Genomic DNA, 20,745 nt, shown 5'->3' with positions numbered 1-20,745 from the left:
AATCAGCATGTAAATACCCTCGATAGTTTAACTAACGACGCGCACAAATGGATAGTGCTCATTGTAACTAGCGTGGGCATTGCTGATTGCATACGTGCTGGCGAATAAGTTGAGAGCGATGAACAAGTGTTTTTTTGTTCCAATAAGAATCTTTTGAGTGAAGAATGATGTTTCAATGAACTGGATAGAACTTATGCTTGATAGAATATAAATAAAATTTAAATTTGGAACTTTTATGTTGGTTGCTTCGTAAAACTTTTAGCACAACTGTAAGTGTAAAATTGTCTATGGTAGCTATTGTGTTAAAATAACTTGAAATATGAAACGATTTTTTTCTCCCATGGAAAGTTCATGCGACGAGGAAAATTGGAAAAATGAAGGAATATTCGAAAAAGTGATGTCACATATGCTCTACATACGTATTGGGTGCTGTTAGCATTGAGGCATGTAGCATCGTGTTCCGTTGGGTTTAAAGTGAAAAGAAATGGCTTTAATAAATACTCAGAAAATAAAAAGTTATGAATGAAATTACTTTTCCATTTCAAATATATTTTCTCTATACTAAAGTAACCCTTTTTTACTGGTGAGAAAAATTGGGTTCGATAATGAAAATTGTCTTATATTGCTTTGATAAGCTTTTTTTCTTTATTGCATCCATACATAACACAGGCGCCATCTCGTCCAGGACCACAGAGGGCGGCTTTGGTACGTGATACGCACCATCTAATCTATCATTATCACTCGGTTATGGACACTGATGAAGTGAACAAACAATACCTAACAACCAGACAAAACGGAGCCAAATCATTATCGAAGAGTTTAATAATGTAATTCTTCAAACGTATCCAAAATCAGCGTGCAGCAGATAGCCTAACGGAATCCTACGTCAACTATGCGGTCGTGTCTTGGACACAACCCTCCTGTGACTTTTTTGAAGAATAATATGCTATCACATAAATATTCTCCTCTCTGCGAAACATTATTCTGACAGACTTGAAAAATTTATTTTATTTGCGATCCGAAAACATTATAAAAAAACGAATTGATATTCCTAAATATAAAAGGCATCAAATTGTACTGAAATCGTCAAACCTTTGAATATTTCCAATCGATGTTCAATGTTTATCGTAGCAATACGATTATTCACCGAGTATTCTTGTATGCATAAACCTTAATCGCGTGTTTATCTACATGAAAACAATCGTATTGTTTCGAACATATAACAACCTTTATTGTGCAGTTTGCGTTGCAATGCGGCAGTTTTCAACTGTCCTTGCCTCTAACTAGAATCACTAGTCCCATCTCTCACATGATGCACGTTACCTGCCAGCTTTACTTCTATCTCTATTGTCAATTGTACTAATTGATATGCTTTTCACCGATAAATAGGCCAACATTGTGCGGCGGTGGGGGTATGACATGCTTTTTAGTCCTCGATAATGAACATATTGAATGTCCCGCCGCCCGCAGCTGTGTGTGATTTGGATTGATTGTATTGCAGTTGCGCTAATTTATCTAGTCGATTCCTAGATCCAATGATAAGGCAGCGGAAATTGAACAGAATAAAAATGCCATCGTGCAGATGCAAATCTAATGTTGCTGACAGCCGGACATTTGATGCAGCCCAGGAAGGTTTTTGCGTGGTCATAAATTAGAAACCTCTGAGTTGATTGCGTTTGAAAATCATTTCGTTTCGAATAAAAGCTTGGCTTCCGTTATGCGATTCTAAACAGGATGGCGCTCAAAGCCACGCGGCATGTAATCATACAGATCAATTCAGTTCACCCTAATGTAACATTTAATGGGAAAACATTCCAGTTTTATTCCTATATATATTTATTCTTTTCAATAGAAAAATAGAATGGGAATCACTTGAAACTCAATCAAAAAATCGCAAATTCTTTTTACCAATTTATAGGGGTAACAAAAAAAAATATGATAGGTTGCTGACATTCGAGTACAAAACGAATCATGATTCAAACAAATACAACTCATTTTAATCCTCACAAAATGCTATATTCCGATGATAAACTGCGCCTCAAACACTTGTGGAACAATTTGCATCTATAATCAACCAGAAGAAAAAGTTTGCGAGACGCGTTTTTGCTAATAAACCAACACTAAGGGGCTCGATTCGTTTTTAATTTCTCGAGAATCAAGAGAATTATGTTCTATTGGCCTTTGATCTGCTGGTGTTCTCTTCATTTGAATCACTGCTAGTACATTTATTATTCGGTTTGAACTTTTTGCCCGTTCAACGTACGATTTGTGTGTGTGTTTGAGAAAGTTAGTCTATATTTCGTTTCGTTTCGTTTCATTTCATTAGCTACTCTATCTGTAACAAGTATTCAAGCCTTCATTTAGTTGTGATTGAGTTTTGTTCCAACATCTGAATTTGGTCATATTTCCGTGATATTTGATTATGTTGTTCATGTTAAGATTTTTTTTTATCACGATTTACAAGATTTATAAAGTGCAAGGAGTAATGACTGGTGAATGCAGTGACTGTGGTAGGTGAAGTGCCGCTATATAATATTTTGCTAAACTATGCTTTAGCTATATGCTCGGCTAAATGACTCCGTTTCTGCACATGAGAGCCCTAGAATGTAAGCTATATAATTGCAATTGGGTTTGTTAGCGTTCGAATGAAATGACTCTGGAGGGAAATCATAAGTAAATCGTTTCCATTTATTTTTACCCATCCGAGATTATATGAAGTCTGCGGCTACATCTTAGTGTTTTGAACATAACTAGATGGTTTCGTTTCTGTAACTTTGCAGTGAATTGAAGGGAATAAAATTGAAAATTTTTAAAAATAATCCGTGATTATGAAACGTACTCAATTCAAAGCTTTGAATATTAAAACAAGTATTATCTAAATTAGATTTTGACGTAGGACTACGTCTAACCGGAAGATATAGGGGGTGAAATGGAAATCTAGGCACTGAACAAGTAGGAAAAAATGCAAGATTTGGAACGCTTATAACTCGAGCATTTCTCAATAGATCGCAAAGGTTTTTGCATCAATTGATAGGAAATATATCTACGCATCTATCATAACGAATAAAATTTCATTTTTCTTGAGATAAATAATTGAATAATTGTGAAATATCAAGCATTGTCCAAATGCACTATGTGCCCATTTTTGATTGGTCCATTTTGTGCTCCTCAAATCGTACCGACCAAAACGGGCAACCAGAGCAGCAGCGAAATAGAATGAAGCACGATTGGAAAGGAAAAAGAAAAAAAATGAACGAAACATTGGTCGCAGTCTCTCCATGCGTAATTCTCTAGCCAGCCTGTCAGCTTAAAAATCCCCGCTCCGCTGCCGTAACGATCATTCTCATCCAAACCGTACACCACATCGGTTCGCATCACAACACATCAACAAACCAACCCAAGCAGCCATGTCTGGACATGGTAAAGGAGGAAAAGTGAAGGGAAATGCAAAATCCCGCTCGAACCGTGTTGATCTGGAGTTCCCCGCAAGGGTAGCTAGACCGAGCGCGTTAGTACCAGTGCACCAATCCACCTAGCCGGCGTTATATAGTTTCGGCCGCCGAAGTGATCGAGTTAGCTGGTAAAGCTGCTCGCGACGATAAGAAAACCCGCATTCGGAACAGAACACATTCGGTTCGGTGGACATCAAGACAACAGGCAGTTGCAGCGAGTGGCTAGTGGCAAACGCAAAACGGCATCAGGTAGCAGAAGAAAAAAGTTTGTTCTTTATACAAACTGCTTTGGTGGCAAATCCAGAACAGGGCGGCATCGAGGGCGTTCGAAATGGTTTTTTTCAAAACCACGAGTACTAAGTTTTCTAAATTGGAACCATTCCATAAAACAAGGCGCTTTTCAGGGCCATTAAACCTTCCAAAAAAGAGTTTAGGAAATACAGTTCAATGCTTTCTAAAACATCCAAAATTATAATAAAACACAAATTGATTTTTTCATAGTTTGTTTGCCAGGATCTGATGAGTATGTGAATTTGGCAGTTGTTCTGAGCTTATTGATGGTTGGGGACTTTCCTGATTATTCAATTTTCACCAATTCTTAAATTGTTTCCAGATTGAAAGTACAGTAATTTACAATTAGTTCGACATTTAGCTAATTGGACGGACATGTAATGCGACTTATTTAGTTGGACATTTTTGTAAACATAGAGATCCAAATTATGACCCCACATTGAAAGTCGACACTGTACCACTGTCATCGCAAATGTTCAATTACAGGTTAAAATCGCCTCCAATGCGACACTGAGTGGCGCTTCGGCACGTCGCATTGAATGTAATTTACTATACAACATGTCACAAAGCTGGATGGGAAGAAATTTTCCAACTGTGAAAGCTGTGGCGAGTGGCAACAAATCGCTAAACAGGAAGGTTTAGCAGAACAAGATGGGGATATCGAGTGATAACAAAACAATAAACTCTTTAGATTGAAGATAATTTTGTGATCCTGAAAAGGACCCTTTTTAGCCTGCATGTGAATCCAACGAGCGAACAAATCGTAATGAATGTATTTTTTTGCCATCGCTCCCTTTTAACGCTCATTCGTTCGTCTCGTTGGACTCGCCCCTCTGGCTGAGTCTGCCGATTTGTCTCTATCCTGTGAGTGTGTACCGCTTGAGTATAAAACACGCGGACCCCAAAAAAATATCTTATTTTCGTTCAAACCGTAAACCCGTGTGGTTGTACGGCATCGGCATCGTGGACGTAACAAAGGAGGACAAGTTAAGGGAAAGGCAAAGTCTCACTCGAACCGTGCAGGTCTCCAGTTCCCTGTCGCATTCACTGATTGCTCCGCAAGGGTAACTAGGCCGAACGGATTGGTACCGGAGCATCAGTATACCTAACAGCGATTATAGAGTTTCGGCCGTCGGAGTGGTCGAGTTGGCTTGCAAAGCTGCTCACGACAATCAGAAAACCCGCATCAAGAACAGAGCAGCTTCGGTTCGGCGCTCATCAAGGCAACAATTAGTTTCAGTGAGTGGCAAACGCAATCGCAAAACGGCAGCTGGTAGAAGAAGGTAAAAGTCTGTTTATACAGACTGCTTTGGTGGCAAAAGCAGCCCCCATAAACCACGGCGCTTTTCAGGGCCATTAAACCTTTCAAAAAAGAGTTTACGAAATACAGTTCAATGCTTTCTAAAATAATATCCAAAATAATAATAAAACACAAATTGATTTTTTCATAATTTGTTTGCCAGGATATAATGAGTATGAGAATTTGGCAGTTGTGCTGAGCTTATTGAAGGTTGGGGACTTTCCCGATTATTCAATTTTCACCAATTCCTTAATTGCTTCTAGATTGAAAGTACAGTAATTTATATTTAGCTCGACATTTAGATAATTGGATGGACCTGTTATGCGACATTTTTGTGACCATAGAGTTCGGGGTCCAAATTATGACCCCACATTGAAAGACAACACTGTACCACTGTCATCGGAAATGTTCAATTACAGGTTAAAATAGCCTCCAATGCGACACTGAGTGTATCTCCGGCATGTCGCATTAAATGTAATTTACTGAACAACATGTCACAAGCTGGATGGGAAGAAATTTTCCAACTGTGAAAGCTGTGGCGAGTGGCAAACGCAATAGCTAAACAGGAAGGTTTAACCGAACAAGATGGGAATATCGAGTGATAACAAAAACACAACACCAAATGTTCTTTTCAGAATCATCAACATGTTCATAAAGAGTAAACAGTAAACTAATCCATTTTTCAGATAGATAGGTAGGTATTCACGTAGGAGAAGAAAATAAAACAATATATTTAAAATATATATATAACAAAAGCTGTCCCTTTTGTATAGTCCTACGTCACTCCGGTTATGTCCCCGACATTACCCACCCGTCTTTTTTTAATTTTTAATATTGTAGTTACATTTGTTCAAAGTTGTGAGGAATTTTCTTAAAAATATTGACTCCATATTGATTACCATTGTTTCGGGATGTCATACAGATGCAATTCAACAAAACTTTATGATGTTATACATAAAAAGTACAACAAATATTAAAATATTGAATAGTTTTTCTTCTTCTTGAATGACACTAACGATCCTAGAGGAACCTCGCCATTCCAGTCTAGTATTGCTTAAATTCTTTTTATTAGTACTCAGTTGAGATTTCTATGCCAAATAGCACGCCTAAATTATTTTGAGTGGCAAGTTGTCGTTTGACGACGTCTCCTGACCAGAACGGAATTCGAACCCGAACTCCGGCATGATATGTATGACGCTAACTACTCGACCGCGAGAGCACATATTGAAAAGCATGAAATTCTATTTCCATAGTTTCCCATTACACCAACCGAGGAAAACAGCAATGTGGCACACGTGTCACGGAATAAAATTAAATCATATTACTTTATTCAACCACTTAATTACTTCGGTGGCAAAAGGTGAAAGCAAACTGCGGCGATGCTCGAAATTTGTGATTACACGTTTGTCAGTATGCTTTACATCTGACAGAGTTTCCGGAAATAGCACCGACACCGACAGCGGAAACCACAGCGTGTTGGTCCACGAAGACAGGGACCAGTTGGTGTGGTGCATCAAGGATGCAGCATTATTACCAGGAGGAAATCAGCAGGTGCACCCGGCGCACACTGGGTCAAATGAAATTAACTTCTCCCGTTAACAGTTTGTTCGACGGAGCAAACTAAATTACCATCTCATAGAAGAACTGGGCAAAATTTCTAATCAAAAGAATGAGCGCGTTGTGTGGCAATGGTGATGCATTTAGAGATAATTTACCAGAGAAGATTTAATATCAGATCACAATTGCGTCGTGTCATACTAACGTAGCGTTTTATCTTCAGTAATATTAATCATGGGAAATCTTTCGAAACCAACATATTGTTTCATATCACTAATTCATTTCAATTTCAAATTTCAAAGATATGTTTGTAATAGACATCTTTGAAGGAAAAAAGATCAGTTTCAACTGGAATTGAACTCGATATGTGTGATTGAAGTCTGTGTCAGTTAGTATTTGGTATAGCTTCTTTCTAGTTACAGCAGCGACTCTAGTGATCGTGCCAAGGAATTAATGACAGGGTTTTTATCTGGAAAGATTGTTTACTTAAGGTAGTCGTACACTGTTTGCCCGGAGGTCGAATATCTAACACTTTTTGATAGAGAAGTTTGGTTTGAAATTTGTACGAACACTATTTTGTTTGCCACTCATCAATTATCAACAGTGGCGAGCAACGTCAAACATCGAATATGGAAAAAAAATCGATTAAAATATTGAAGGTAACCTAACCATGTACAGGTCGGACTCGATTGTATACATACTCGATTATATGTGATTCGATTATATACAATTTTGGACTCGATTATATACAGTTTAAAAAAATAATTTTTTATATTTCAAATATGACTTATTTCAAGAAAAAAACCTACCCTTTCAATGTTAAAGTGAAATTTAAGTGGCTATTATTTGTACAGTGGGGTAAAAAATCGAGATTTTTGAAGATTTTGCTTGAATTTTCATCAGGAATTGTTTATATCGATATTGCAGCCAAATTAAGAAGTATAGAAGCTGGGTGTCAAAGAATAAATTATAGAGCGGCCAGAGAGCTTCAATTAAAATGATAGAAACAATCAAGTTTAATATAAATTTTTAGGATAAAATCCCAGAACCGTTTTCCCTAGCGTCCTTTTGTAATGTAGAGCCAGTTTGAGGTAACAGAATCCGAAACAAACAAAAAGTTCTATAAATATGCCATGGCTAAAATTCGAACATATGCGTAGAAGGATTTTTTTTCATCAAATATGATCATCTATCACCTCCTGAGAGAATCTAGATTAATTTATTTTTTTCATTTGCGAAAGGTGTTTTCTGACTTTAAGGAGATGAATCAAAAATCAGATTCTTCTTTTATATTCAGAAAACAAAAAATATATGCATAAAAAAGAATCAAATTTTTTTTTGACTCGATTCTATATTATATACGGTGAAAAGAAATCAGAGACTGTATAGAACCGAGTCCGCCCTGTATCGACAGGTTCGAAGAACAGACCGAAAAAATATTCTAAGGCATCCTATAACTTGCTTATCGTGTTTTGTTTCGAAAATATTTCATCAGTACACGTTGATCATATTTTATCTGTCAAAAAGAGTCAAATATTTGGATTCGATCAAACAGTGTATGAGCATCTTTAGTGATAAAAATTCAATTAGAATTGACACATGCGTTGAAAAGTTGAGAGATGTGAAAACATTCTGCACAATCACATCAAATCAAAACCCAATGTAAGGAATGATCGCCAAGGCTCTCAAATACCGTGCTGAAACCTTTCCGAGACACATTGAGTTTGGGTCGCGCAAAGTGAACTAAGCGTAACTGTGGAATATATGACCGGAGACTATGAGTTAAGATCATAAGGGTAGTCCGAAATAATCCTGGGACCTCCGGACGTGATTTGGCGAATATATTCACTGCGGCACACAGTACAGTTCGGCTGCAGAACGCTGAAACAGAACCTGGTTGCCAAGAACCGTGTAAGGAAACTGTACGACCAATTTCTGACAAAGGATGTACTTTGATGGACGATGTAACATATGTATAGATGGACTTTGGACAAATCCCTGGTCAAAATCATGTCATGCAAAAACTTAGAAAAACTTAGAGCATTTGATGAGAGGAGGGGAATGATTTCAGAAGTGGATAATTGAGACGCAAATATACTGAAAAGCATGAAAACCATCGAAAAAAACTAAATGGACGATAACTTCGTCAAATATGTTTCTTTTCATACACCGCACAAAAACAAATCGCATAAAAAAAATTCGCACAAAAAAAAACCGCACAACAACAGGTTTTACTGTAATTTCATATTTTTTCTCGTAGCTCGCTCGGCGGTTGATGATTTGGCAAGGCATCTGTAATTGTGGAAAGAAAACAATGGTTTTTCAACACTAGAGCAACTATGAATGGATAAGTTACAAGGAGAAGTATGAAAACCATGAAGACCATTAGATTATTTTGCCATTTATTCGATCACATGAAGGTCCCGTGAAGTACTGGCCCGAACATTACTGCCGGGATATCATAGACAAAACTAAGTTAAAATAAAAAATGGTGTGTAGTAAAATGGAAAATGTTGAATCTCAATAATTTGCTAAATCGTAACCATTTGGAAAAAGTTCTATAAAAATGAAATCTACATGCAATTTTACATGAAAAACTCTATATAACGTTTTGTTCTATGCAAAAAAAAGTATCGAAGGGGAAGAGTTGTTCATATTTTGTTGTTGTAATAGATCTATGATTTGTAAAACGATTTTGGCGTAGAATCACCCAATATGTAACTAGAACATTGTAAGACTAATGAAACTAGTACGATTAATAAATCGCGAATTCATTTGGTACGAAGTTAAAGCCTTGTTAAACACAATAAAACTCTAAACGTTGCGCTTTTCTTCTTTGATTTTGGGTTGAAGTTTATCTTCTTTAGCAAAACGGTTAATTCCTGTCCTAGAAGAAATGTTTCAGTTGGAAAAATTCCTAAACTTGATTCGAAACCATCGACGACTTCGAACTAAAGAAACCCGAATAGTCGCTTTTAGAATGATTTCGTTTGTATTGCTTTTCTGCTAAAGTTTATTGATTGTAAATGCCAACATATGCTGATACAATTCATAATTCTTGACAAATAATTGAATCTTTTTTTTTATTTAAAATAAAACAAAAGCAGCCTTCATCTGTTGCAAACAACTTTTATTACTGCATACAGAACATTTTTTTATTTATCAATGAATTTAGTTAATATTCAGCACAGATGTTACCTATACATCCACATTAGATGTATGTAAAAAATGTTTGAATTTCAACCACTACTACGATAATTATATCATGAAGTCGAAAAAGCTTAAAAAAGTTTCTTAAGTACCCTCACATAACGGTATATACAAACATATTTCGTAGTAAGGAAAATGTAACTCTGTATGATGTCAACTTTCAAACAAGGATCTCGAGCATTATTTTTACTCCTTTTAAGATCAAAATCCCAACTCAAAAACGCGAATGGGGTAAAACTCAAATCGCGTAGTTTCCAGATTTGATGATATCAACTGTTATTTATTGTGAGCATTCATCAAGTTATGTCGAGTTAGTTTGAGTTTCAGAATTTTGACTGGTATGACAAGTGTGAAATTTAATGGAGAACTACACGAAAAAATTGAATCCGCGTGAAGTAGCCAATTATTTCAAGAGTAAAATAAAAATAAAAACCATCTAAATATGAATTATTGATGTTTTCCGTGCCACGGAATTTAAAAGCCTGTACATTCTGTCTATACGATCCGCTTTGTTTATAAAAAGGTTGTGCCAGAAAGAAGTCGAGAGTACAAAATTCATATTTGTAACTCACTCAAATGTTGTACAAAAAGATTTGGCATTCGGATCATATGTTTTATGAATCCACCAAAAGAAGTTCTCTCATTTGGCGTGAAATTTAAAATTGCGAACATATAACACAGGTTAGCATTACAAACAAGAGTTCAAGTATGGTGACAAATGGGCAAAAAAGATTTGTTTAGTTATGGCTGAATTCAGCAAACTGCCTCAACAATAAAGAGGACTTCAACGGTGGTATCGTGGTTTCATTGAAACAGAGCACAATTAATCTTTAGAAATACATCAGAATTTGTTTTTGGGATGCAAATATGTTTTTGAAATGTAAAAAGTAACATTCACTTTGACAATTGAAATTTTACGATTCTAATTTAATCCTGGTTTCGAATTCTAATTGAATCTAAAGTTTTCAATTATAATGTTCATTATAGGGGAATGCTAACCGTTCTTTATGTTATTCAAGTTATAGATATAATGGATAAGAATTGTCGGTTTGTTCAACTATGAATAATTTCATAAAAATTAACATTAGTCTATACCCGAGAAGGCGATATATTTGGGTCTAGGGCACACAATGATTCGACAAAAACAAAATTTGTATTTAAATATCTTTCAATATGTCATACTCCTTTGGGTTCAAAATTAAAGTTACCTAATCTTGTTATTTGTTATTTCGCTTTCTACAAGCATGTATGTACTGATCTGAACAAAATTCTGTGTTATTAAAGAAAAAATACACCCACGCAACAGTCATCCAATGATGAAGACCTAGTCACTCTCCGTTTACACATTCTCTGCTGTTACAATGAAAATCGGACTATGTGTGCTATTGAAAACAAAGCCATGGATGCCTTATATCAGTTCACACTTCCATGGAGTCCTGCATCCACAACCGTTGACAGAAATAAAGCTTCTTCTATCTCACCCATTGGCAACCTTTTCAGGAAACAACAAATCAGCTGTGTTGATTAATGAAACGCTTGAAACGTACAGCAGGTCTCCGAAGTGGCTACCAACGTATCTCTTCACCCAGATATCGGCCTCATTCACAAATCTCGCTTAACATTGTTGAAGCCAGTTGCTGTCGTTTAAAATGTTCAACAAATCCGGGTTCAAATGGTATCTATTGGTTTGAATGGTGTTATTCAGCAATTCCGCTAACATGCAAATAAAATGCGTGCGAGTTGAAATTGTCTGGTTGATATTTTATATGTTACTAACAGGGTTGTATGCATCACATGTATTTTTTTTTTCATTTTAAATTAATCTTCAAATATTTGTTATCTTGTTCTGCAAGATGTCGAGTTCCGCATAAAGAATATTCGTGGTATTCACTACTTTGGTCGAAGCACATCGTTTGCTTATGCAAGTTTATGGTGGAGCAGCGGTGAAAACATCTGGAGAATGTGCAGATTGTGCAGCAAAACGGTTTGAAGACGAAGAATTTCAGGAGTTGTTGGATGCAGACCCAACCTAAACACAACAAAAAATACTGAATCTGCCCCGAACAGCAATTAACCATCGTTTGAAAGCCATGCGAAAGATCCAGAAGCTCAGAAAATAGATGTCACACAAGTGGAAGTCCAAAGGATCATAGCAAAACTATTTGTGACATGCCAATGATGGAAAAGTGATATGACAGCATAACAACGCATCGGCACATATCGCTAAAGCCATGGAGGACGCAATAAAAACGGTAAAACGTTTTTGCACACGTCGTATTCTCCAGACCTGGCTCTATCAGATTATCGTCTTCTTGCTTCAATGGGGGAAGTACTTGCAGAGCAGCATTCCGTCGAATATAGATGACGAAAAATGGGTCCTGCGAATGGTTTTCGTCGGAACAAAAAATATTGAGAAAAAATCAAAAATTTGCGTGAGAAATGGGCAAAATAAAAATATTTTGAGGCTTTTTAAAAAATAATGTGTTCTTTTCACTCAAAAAGCTGGACAATTTCAACTTGCACATCATTTCCGAATATATTTTATCGGTCAATAAATATTATGAAAAAATAATACGCATCGCTTCCCGGACAAAACCTGTATTTCAGAGTACAAAACAACTCTAGATTTTTTTTTTCAATCAGTGTAAATATAACTATAATCTAACTTGAAACCATTTCCCATTCTTCTACTATATCCTTGCTTCGCCATTTGACGAAAAAAGTGTTGTAGTATGGAAGATAAACTCAAAAGAATTCTCAATATTCACTTTTTTTTCCAAACTCAAATTTTAGGATTTAGGGTTTGGGAAGAAATATTCACGATTGAAAAGTATTGCGACACAATGACTTCAGGCAGCAGAAATACCCGAAGTAAAACATAAAACGAAACAAATACCAAAAATGAAATAACATACGAGAATAATTACAACTCCAACTTTAACCAAAGCAAAATCGCGAGATTAAATTCCCAAGTGTGTTATTCCAAGTGTTTTATTTTCTAACAAACCAAATTCAACGGTCTTCCATAAGACCGAAGTTTTTACGTGGGACTACGTCTAACCGGAGTATATGGGGGGTAAAATGAAAACCCAAACACATAACATACAGGAAAAAATTAAAGATTCCGAATGTTTATAACTTGAACATTTCTTACTGGGTCGGAAGGATGCTTCCATCAATTGATAGGGAATACTTCTACGCTTCTATCGCAATTAATAAAACGTTATTTTTCATCAGATTAACAATTGAATAACTGTAAAATGTTAAGTGTTATTTAAACGCCCTAACTGTCTCATTTTGATCTACCGATCTACAGTTTCCCTAACACAGCCATCAAAACCAAGCAGCTTTGGGGAAACCAGCATTGCAAAGTGTTTTCCTAACACGGATTACAAAAGCGGGTACGAACCATTTGCTGCGATAACGACTTTTGATTGAACAATATGCGTTCGACGTAAATGTCAAAATCTAAACTGAGTGCCTGAAGCTCATCAAATGAAGCAAATTCGCGGATCGAGAAGTATGTATACTCGAGAGATGCAAACTTCAGAGGGAAACGTAAAATAGAACAATTGTTTGATAATTCTTCCGTTCTCATAATTTGTCCTAGGCATCATACCAAATATAAAAGGACTGTCATTAAATTTGGTTGTAACGAAGAACATTATCTATCACAATGCATGAATTGACCTTACATGGCATTATCCAATCTTTTTACCCACAAAGCAAATATATTGAATTCGGGAATTGTTTCATTCCATCTAAGCTAAGGTAGTCCCACGTCAACCTTGCGGTTATGTCATAGATCTAACACACCCATTTTTTTTCTGCATTATAGTGTCTCAAAACTTTTTTTGCTGGTTCGTCACTTTACTTCCATTTTGGAAGAATGTCGGGAATAAAACCGAAGTGCCACATTATACGGATTATCTGAGCCATCATCATCGAGGCTTCCTTCAGCCGAGAATCCGCCACGCCCTCAATGGTGTGATCCACCAACGTTTATTAATACTCCCATATTCTTCAGCATTGAAACAGCGATTTTCCTTTTTTTTTCAATCTGAATAAAACAAAGATTAGAATTGTAATTGGAACAGAAACGGCGAGAGTTACAGTATAGTGACTAGTATAGGTCGGTTTAGGACCACCCTTTCCTTCAATGGTGCGGTTCCTGCGAAACTTCGCCGCCCCATCGGATATTATTGCTTGTGTCATTTTCAATAGTATTTATTCGAGATTTCTTTTGCTTCATAACACGTCTTGAATGTATTCTGAGTGGCAAGCTCTACAAGACGCGTGACCACAGTGCAAGTCGGAAGAATTTCTTTGATAAAAAATCTTCCGGCCAGAACGGGAATCGAATCAGAACCCCTGGCAGGATTATGTGAGACGCTAACCACTTGGCCAAGAGAACTCTACCTTTCCTACAATTCCGAAAAAGGGTAATTCGGATAAAACATCTTTATTTCTCCTTTATTACACTTACACTTATTACACACAATTCAATGATGAAGTAGTCAAAACCCGAATATTTCAGGCATGTTATGGCCTTCAAAATTCAGAGGATTGGTTTAGAATGACCCACCCTGAGCATTCCTGATTTCTTCCTGATTTTTATTACCTATCTAATTATTTGAGATATCTGTCGGTCACCATTAGCTGTTACATTCTGGGAGGCATCATTCTTGAAGAAAAACGGATCAAAGATTGACGACGCTCATGACGATACGTGTTATTTGTAAAGGTGGTGTACAAATGATTCATGGTTGTTCGAATTGACTGGTCTGATAAACGATTATGTCGATGAACGCTCTTCAGAGTTTCTCGAACTGAATCATGCTTTTCGTGAACAAATTGCACAATTTCCATTGAACTTTACGATGGTACGGTAAATCGAAAGTGACGCACATGTCAAAAAGTGATTCCAAATCAAAGTTATATAACTCTATGAAAATATTCCTTACTTCAAACATAAAACATATTTGCTGACCCACAAATGTTAGATTCAATTTCTGTATAATTATGCTTCCAGCAGACGTGGAAATATCAGGAACTAGTCAAATGTATACGAGGATTGTTTAGAACAGCCAGTTGAAACAAAAAGATTCTAGCAAAATAGTATGAAAAATAAACATAAATTCTGACTATATTCAAATTTGTGTTCAAAACTACTTTCAAACTTTTTCACAAGAAACATTTGATAAGCCTTTTCAAATTTTTAGAACCTGCAAGCAACACCTATGCTCCACTAGTAGAAGAGAATGTATTACTGTATTTAGCGTATTCATTAATCATATGGACGCACACAAAACTTGAATACTATGTCATGTGTAATGTCAGTCTTTTTGGTAATGGCTATAATTAGCATAGTTGGGTAAGTCAATGATAAAATGGGTGCCACATTCGTTATCTATGGATCAAAAACACAATAGTGTGAAAGTTTCTCAACATTTGGTCCATTTTCAAAAGAATGCAACTGATTGTGTATGTCGACTTGTCAGCTATGAATAATGGGGGCCGTAGCCACATTGGTTGCGCGTTCGCTTAGTAAGCGTTCGATCGTGAGTTCAAAACTAATGGCCCTCATTGACCTTCTTTGTGTTGTTACAGAATAACTACGTCCACGCAACCATCATCAGCGATGGAGATCGATCCACGGTTGAAATAAGATCGATTCATCCATACAAACTGTTCTACTCTGCAAGACACATCGGACTGCTGTTCTATAAATAACTCAACAATGATCAATCAACTGTCTCCGCTGTCCGGTCTAACTGGATAATGGTAGAACAGAAGGGAAACTCTTACGCCTGAATGGCTATTGTGTGAATGTGTACCATATGCAATTGTATAGAAGGAAAAATACTCTAACGCAGAAAAATGGCAACTGTGTAATGTGTGCAACTGTGTAATTTTAGATATGATAAACATATGACATGTACACGATTCAAATTCGGCTCCTGTTATAGCTAAAAATGCTAATGAACATAAAATAAACAAAAGGGATAAAAAAAACTATGAATAAGACATGGATTTACCATTACAATCCCAAACTGCGAGGTAACTAATTCCGGCTGATCAGCTCCGAAGCAAGCAAGGGGTCGAAGTCATTCATGAAGGTTATGGTTTCAGTTTTTTAGGCGCAGTTTTGTTTATTGTTTACCTTTTCTCTATGAGCGTCGTTTATAGACGACATCCGCGCGATGAGCTGGGCGTTCATCGCCCAATGCTATCCTTCTGAGTTTCTTGCAGAGCCCAACTTCCGAATAAATTGATCAATGAAGACCAAACTTTGTTTGAATACATCTCATACATAATCTAGCAATATTTTTCTCAATTTTAAGACAAACTAACAACAACAACACATGCTAATGTCATGTTATATGGGTTTCGCAAGGAACAGTAGTACAAACCATCCGTAATGTTAATTAATAAAAAGTATAGAAGAAACATTATATTTTCATGGTTTAGATTTTATGATTTTTCTACATATCCTACATTGATATTTAGGTGTCAATGTGATCAAATTCGGTTTGAAAATCTTATTCATTTTGAACGAGGAAAGTGTCACCCATATCTGGGTGACGGGTCGACGAACGTGTTATGGGTTGGATACATGAATTGGAGGAAATACTGATGAATAAAGGAATTTTTTGAAACATAATCTTTTCTTCATGTTTCCGCTTCGTGAAATTAGGTAACTAGTTAATTAACTAAATGAAAACAATCTGCAGCAATACAAGGCAATTTGAGTCATCAAAAAATTGAATAAAACCATATTCGAGCTGTCAATCAGGGATGACACGCAATATGCAGAACAACACCAATTATTCGACGTATATCGGTATTCTATAAATACTCCGAAACACGGGTTTTATGAATGTCAAAAACAGGAGAACATCGCAACCCATTTATACATATTTTTTTTGATAATTGCTAATGATGTTATTGTTATTATTGTAAAATTAAATCTGATAGTAAATAGAATTTTGAAAATAAACATTTTCTGAAACAATATTTTAGATTATCATACAATTTAGCTTGTAAACAAAAAGTTATAAAAACGATGAGAAAAATTATAACAAATCATGGTTGGGAAATCATTCCCATAGTTGGGAATCATTTTATGAATTTGAACAAGAGAAAAAAAAGGCGTTCAGCAGAGGTTAATTCATTCGATACTCGAGATTCGACCGCCCGGAGGAATCGTTAGGAGAAACGCAGGAGCGGCAGCAGCAAAAGGGGCAACACAGAAAGCAACGTTTGTTGTGGTACTTATGGGCCTAGAAATTACCAAAGTAATTATCATAAATTCCTTGAACAACACTTTTACTGTTGTTGAATTAGTCGGCTTTTCCCACGCGGAGCAATTTGGATATTTATTTGAACGATAATACACACGGAACTTTTTGGGGGTCCACCTTGATACACACTCGATGACTCCGCCGCACTTTGCTTGTGTATATATTTTTACACGAAATGCTTTTTTTTGCTTTTGATCGCACGAGTGTCAAGTGCGGATTATTCTATTAGTGTCTGTATTTTTTTTTTTCAACTTCGTTGCAACCGAGGAATACGTAGCTCTAGATGAGTGAGATCGCTTGTTTACCAGGAGATAGCATTAATTAATTGCGAACACCTTCAATTGCAATCAGTTGAAATTACTAGTAGCGTTACGATGTAATGATAGATATACAGTACATTTTTTTTTCACACACTTATTTTTTCTCACTCTCTTCTGTGCAAAATTCTCTCACGCTCCGAACGGTAAGAAAATGAATTCCTCGCACTTTTCTTGTAAGATGTGTCTCTTCACGGTTGTTTGCTTGAATGGGTTTTCGCACTTTTGGGGCGGGGGTCGGGAAGATACACTGCACTTGTCTTTCGCAACCATACAGAGGATGCCCCCCAACGAAAAGGTGTCACCTGCTTGACGGAAAATTTTCTGTTTTCCGCGACACTTTCCTTCGGCAGATTTCTTCTGCATCGGACTGCAATTAATTACTCGCACAGTTGTTGCCACATACCGACCAGGGATACGGTGAAATTCATTATAGATACATTCTACACTTGAGGCTTGCCGGGGATGATCGTAAAATTTTGCTGCGTTCTATTTTACACTCAGGAACAAACACGCGCGGATCTGTTCAAGAAACTCTTGAAAGTGGTCCAGATTCCATCACATCGGGATTTCTGTTACCAAAGGTCCAGTTACACTCTCTGAATAAATTCGTTATTCCGTATTGTTGTTTGATCTTGATTCACTACCACAACAAATCATCGGCGTTTGATTTCATCTCGTTTTGAATTTATTTCTGAACATATTGTGTCGACCGTTTGAAGCATTGTCTTCCGCTTGCGATTTCGAGATGGCATTCGAAATCAATCAGTCATTCACGCGAAAACTTGTTTTTGATCTTGTTTTTGATTACTCACAATTGCTCAAAACACATCAAGATAAAATGCATATGCTTTCTCCCTACTTCTGATACATGTGAAAACGGAAAAAACGCCGCGCGGATTTCCAAGGATTTTTAAAAACGGATAATCACATGCACATCGTCTCGTAACAGTTAACACTAAACAACGATTACGGTTAGCATTTACAGTGACAACATTTATTATATGTTACATAGTTTTATCTACTTGTATTCTAACTCTGTTATCGAGGAGGTATGTTACACTATATTGTGAATCTATTTTTCCTCTATTATCTGCGGGAGGAGTCCGACACAAATTCACCGAAGGCTAAAAACAGACTGAATGCTAAGTCCGAGAGAAGATAAACGGTAGGAATCTTTGTCGCTCACAAATTTTCCGATTTTCCCCGTCCTCCGGTCGCTCTCCCGTTCACTGAGAGAAAATTCATTTATCAACGGAAAATTGTTTGTTCTCCGCTCACGTGCACCGCCGTCGTCCTGGTAGTTGTGTGTGCGTAAAACTGATCCATTGCTCCGTTTCGAGATCTCTCCTCTCACGACACACTCACCCACACCAAACCCGTGAGCTGTTCATAGTTACTTGAAAATATTTGCGTTCGCAATCGCGAAGGACACAAGAACTTACACAAATTTTATTGTTTTCTTCACATCGCAGTTTGAGCGCACTTTTCCCACGGTTAAACCTTTGATCTTCACTGCCCTTCATCTGGGCAGATGGCGCGATACATCTTGGAACTTGTCGCGGCTACTTTGAACGCACTTCGGGTAGCACTTTTCTGCAGGCATTTGAAAACAAATGCTTCCTACCGACTCGAAGTGTATCGCGATTTTGAATGACCAAGTCGACCAACTTTTTCCGTGAGTATGAGTGCGTTTTTCTAAGTTAATTCGCCTACTCCAGGGTCGTAGTTGAAACTCAAGCGGTTTGTTTTTCCGTGTTTGTTTTCAACTCCAGGTCATCTGAATTTTTAGTTGATTTGTGTTGGAGTTCAAATCATACCCTTATTTTCAGATCAGGCTGCAATCATTCTGTTAGCTTATTCCTATATTACAGAATTACTTAAGCCACCAAGCAAATTTCTTTTCCCATGTTCACAATTTAAAATTGATTTTCATTTCAAATATCGGACGTTTCCACCGAATAATCGTCTGACGGAATAAACACGGCTCTATCAACCTTCATCAAAGTCAAAATTTTTAGTTGTGTTTTTAAGAAGAAATTTTGTAATGTATGTTATGATAGGTTTGGTAATCAACTCGTTCAAATGATTGGAACTTCGTTTAATTTTTTGGTTTTGGTCGTAGTTGAATCTCTAGTTTATTTTTAACGATGGATTCCGGCGAGAACCATTCTTTGCAGACGATTTTAGCATTTTCAATGCTAAATGTTGTGCGAAATACAGGTCAGACTCGATTATCCGGAGACTCGATTAACCGGAATTCGATTATCCGGAATCTTAAGGCGCGTCCACATTATGCCGAATGATGCCGATTGGCCTGTACCAGGCGGCATATTCGGTTCGTTATTTAATGTGGACGCCCCATTGGGTGCACGAAGCCAAAATCCCATCGGATGCACGAAGCCGTCACGAACAAACGAAGCACTATGTCGTCAACGCTAATTTACTTCGTTTTGTTTTGGTTCGACTTTCTCGAACCGGACCCACTTGTTTCGGGTTGGGTTCGGTTTGATTCGAGTCGGTTTTCGGCACGTCGGCAAGCCCGGGCGGTACGTCCACATTTAGTCGGCTTTACCGGGCGGCCAAGGCCGATTGGCGTAATGTGGACGTGTCTTTAGACTCGATTATCTGGAGTATTTTATTTTTGATTTTCGGAAATTTTTAATAATTTGTATAATAATTCCATATTCAATGATTAATATGGGTATCAAAATAAAGGGCTTGACTAGTAGAACACAATTATTTATGGAAAATGCAAATACAAAAATGGCCGCCACCACAAGCCATATATATTTTTTTCACAACCCGATCAATGTGGGTATCAACAGAAAGGGCTTGACTAGTAGAATACAGTTATTTATGAAAAATGAAATCCAAGATGGTGGCCACTACAAAATGGGCATTAAATGAAAGGGCTTGACTAGTAGAACATAGTTGTTGAAAAATGCAAATCCAAAATGGCAGCCACCACAAGATGGCGCCATATATATTTTTTTCACAACCCCATCAATATGGGTATCAAAGGAAAGGGCTTGACTAGTAGAATACAATTATTTATGAAAAATGCAAATCCAAGATGGCGGCCACTACAAAATGGCGGATTTCATATTTTCTCAGAACCCCATCAATATGGGTATCAAATAAAAGGGCTTGACTAGTAGAACACAGTTATTTTTAAAAAATTAATTTGGCCGCCGCAAAAAAATGGCTGAATGTCTTGACTTGGAGAATTCACTACACTATGAACAATATAAATTCGAAAAGGTGGACTATGTATTTTTTGCAATCCCATCAATATTGGTATCAAATGGAAT

At 36.9% G+C, this 20,745-nt stretch overlaps 1 protein-coding gene across 24 annotated transcripts in view; it reads right to left on the bottom strand.

The window, feature by feature from the left end:
• The window catches only part of LOC129770377 (small conductance calcium-activated potassium channel protein), a 691,836-nt gene that overhangs the window by 385,294 nt on the left and 285,797 nt on the right, over nucleotides 1-20,745 (bottom strand). For 3 of the 24 annotated variants that reach the window (XM_055773178.1, XM_055773179.1, XM_055773181.1), the window contains exon 1: nucleotides 17,105-18,869. The exons of 10 other annotated variants lie outside the window; for them this stretch is intronic. The gene's annotated coding sequence lies outside the window, so the exon portion shown is untranslated. 11 more of the 24 variants (XM_055773191.1, XM_055773194.1, XM_055773182.1 and 8 more) reach the window with 8 other exon arrangements.

The sequence above is a fragment of the Toxorhynchites rutilus genome, chromosome 2 (genome assembly GCF_029784135.1).
Source record: "Toxorhynchites rutilus septentrionalis strain SRP chromosome 2, ASM2978413v1, whole genome shotgun sequence".
In the NCBI taxonomy this organism is placed as follows: domain Eukaryota; kingdom Metazoa; phylum Arthropoda; class Insecta; order Diptera; family Culicidae; genus Toxorhynchites; species Toxorhynchites rutilus.
This window is presented reverse-complemented; position numbering and strand designations above follow the sequence as displayed.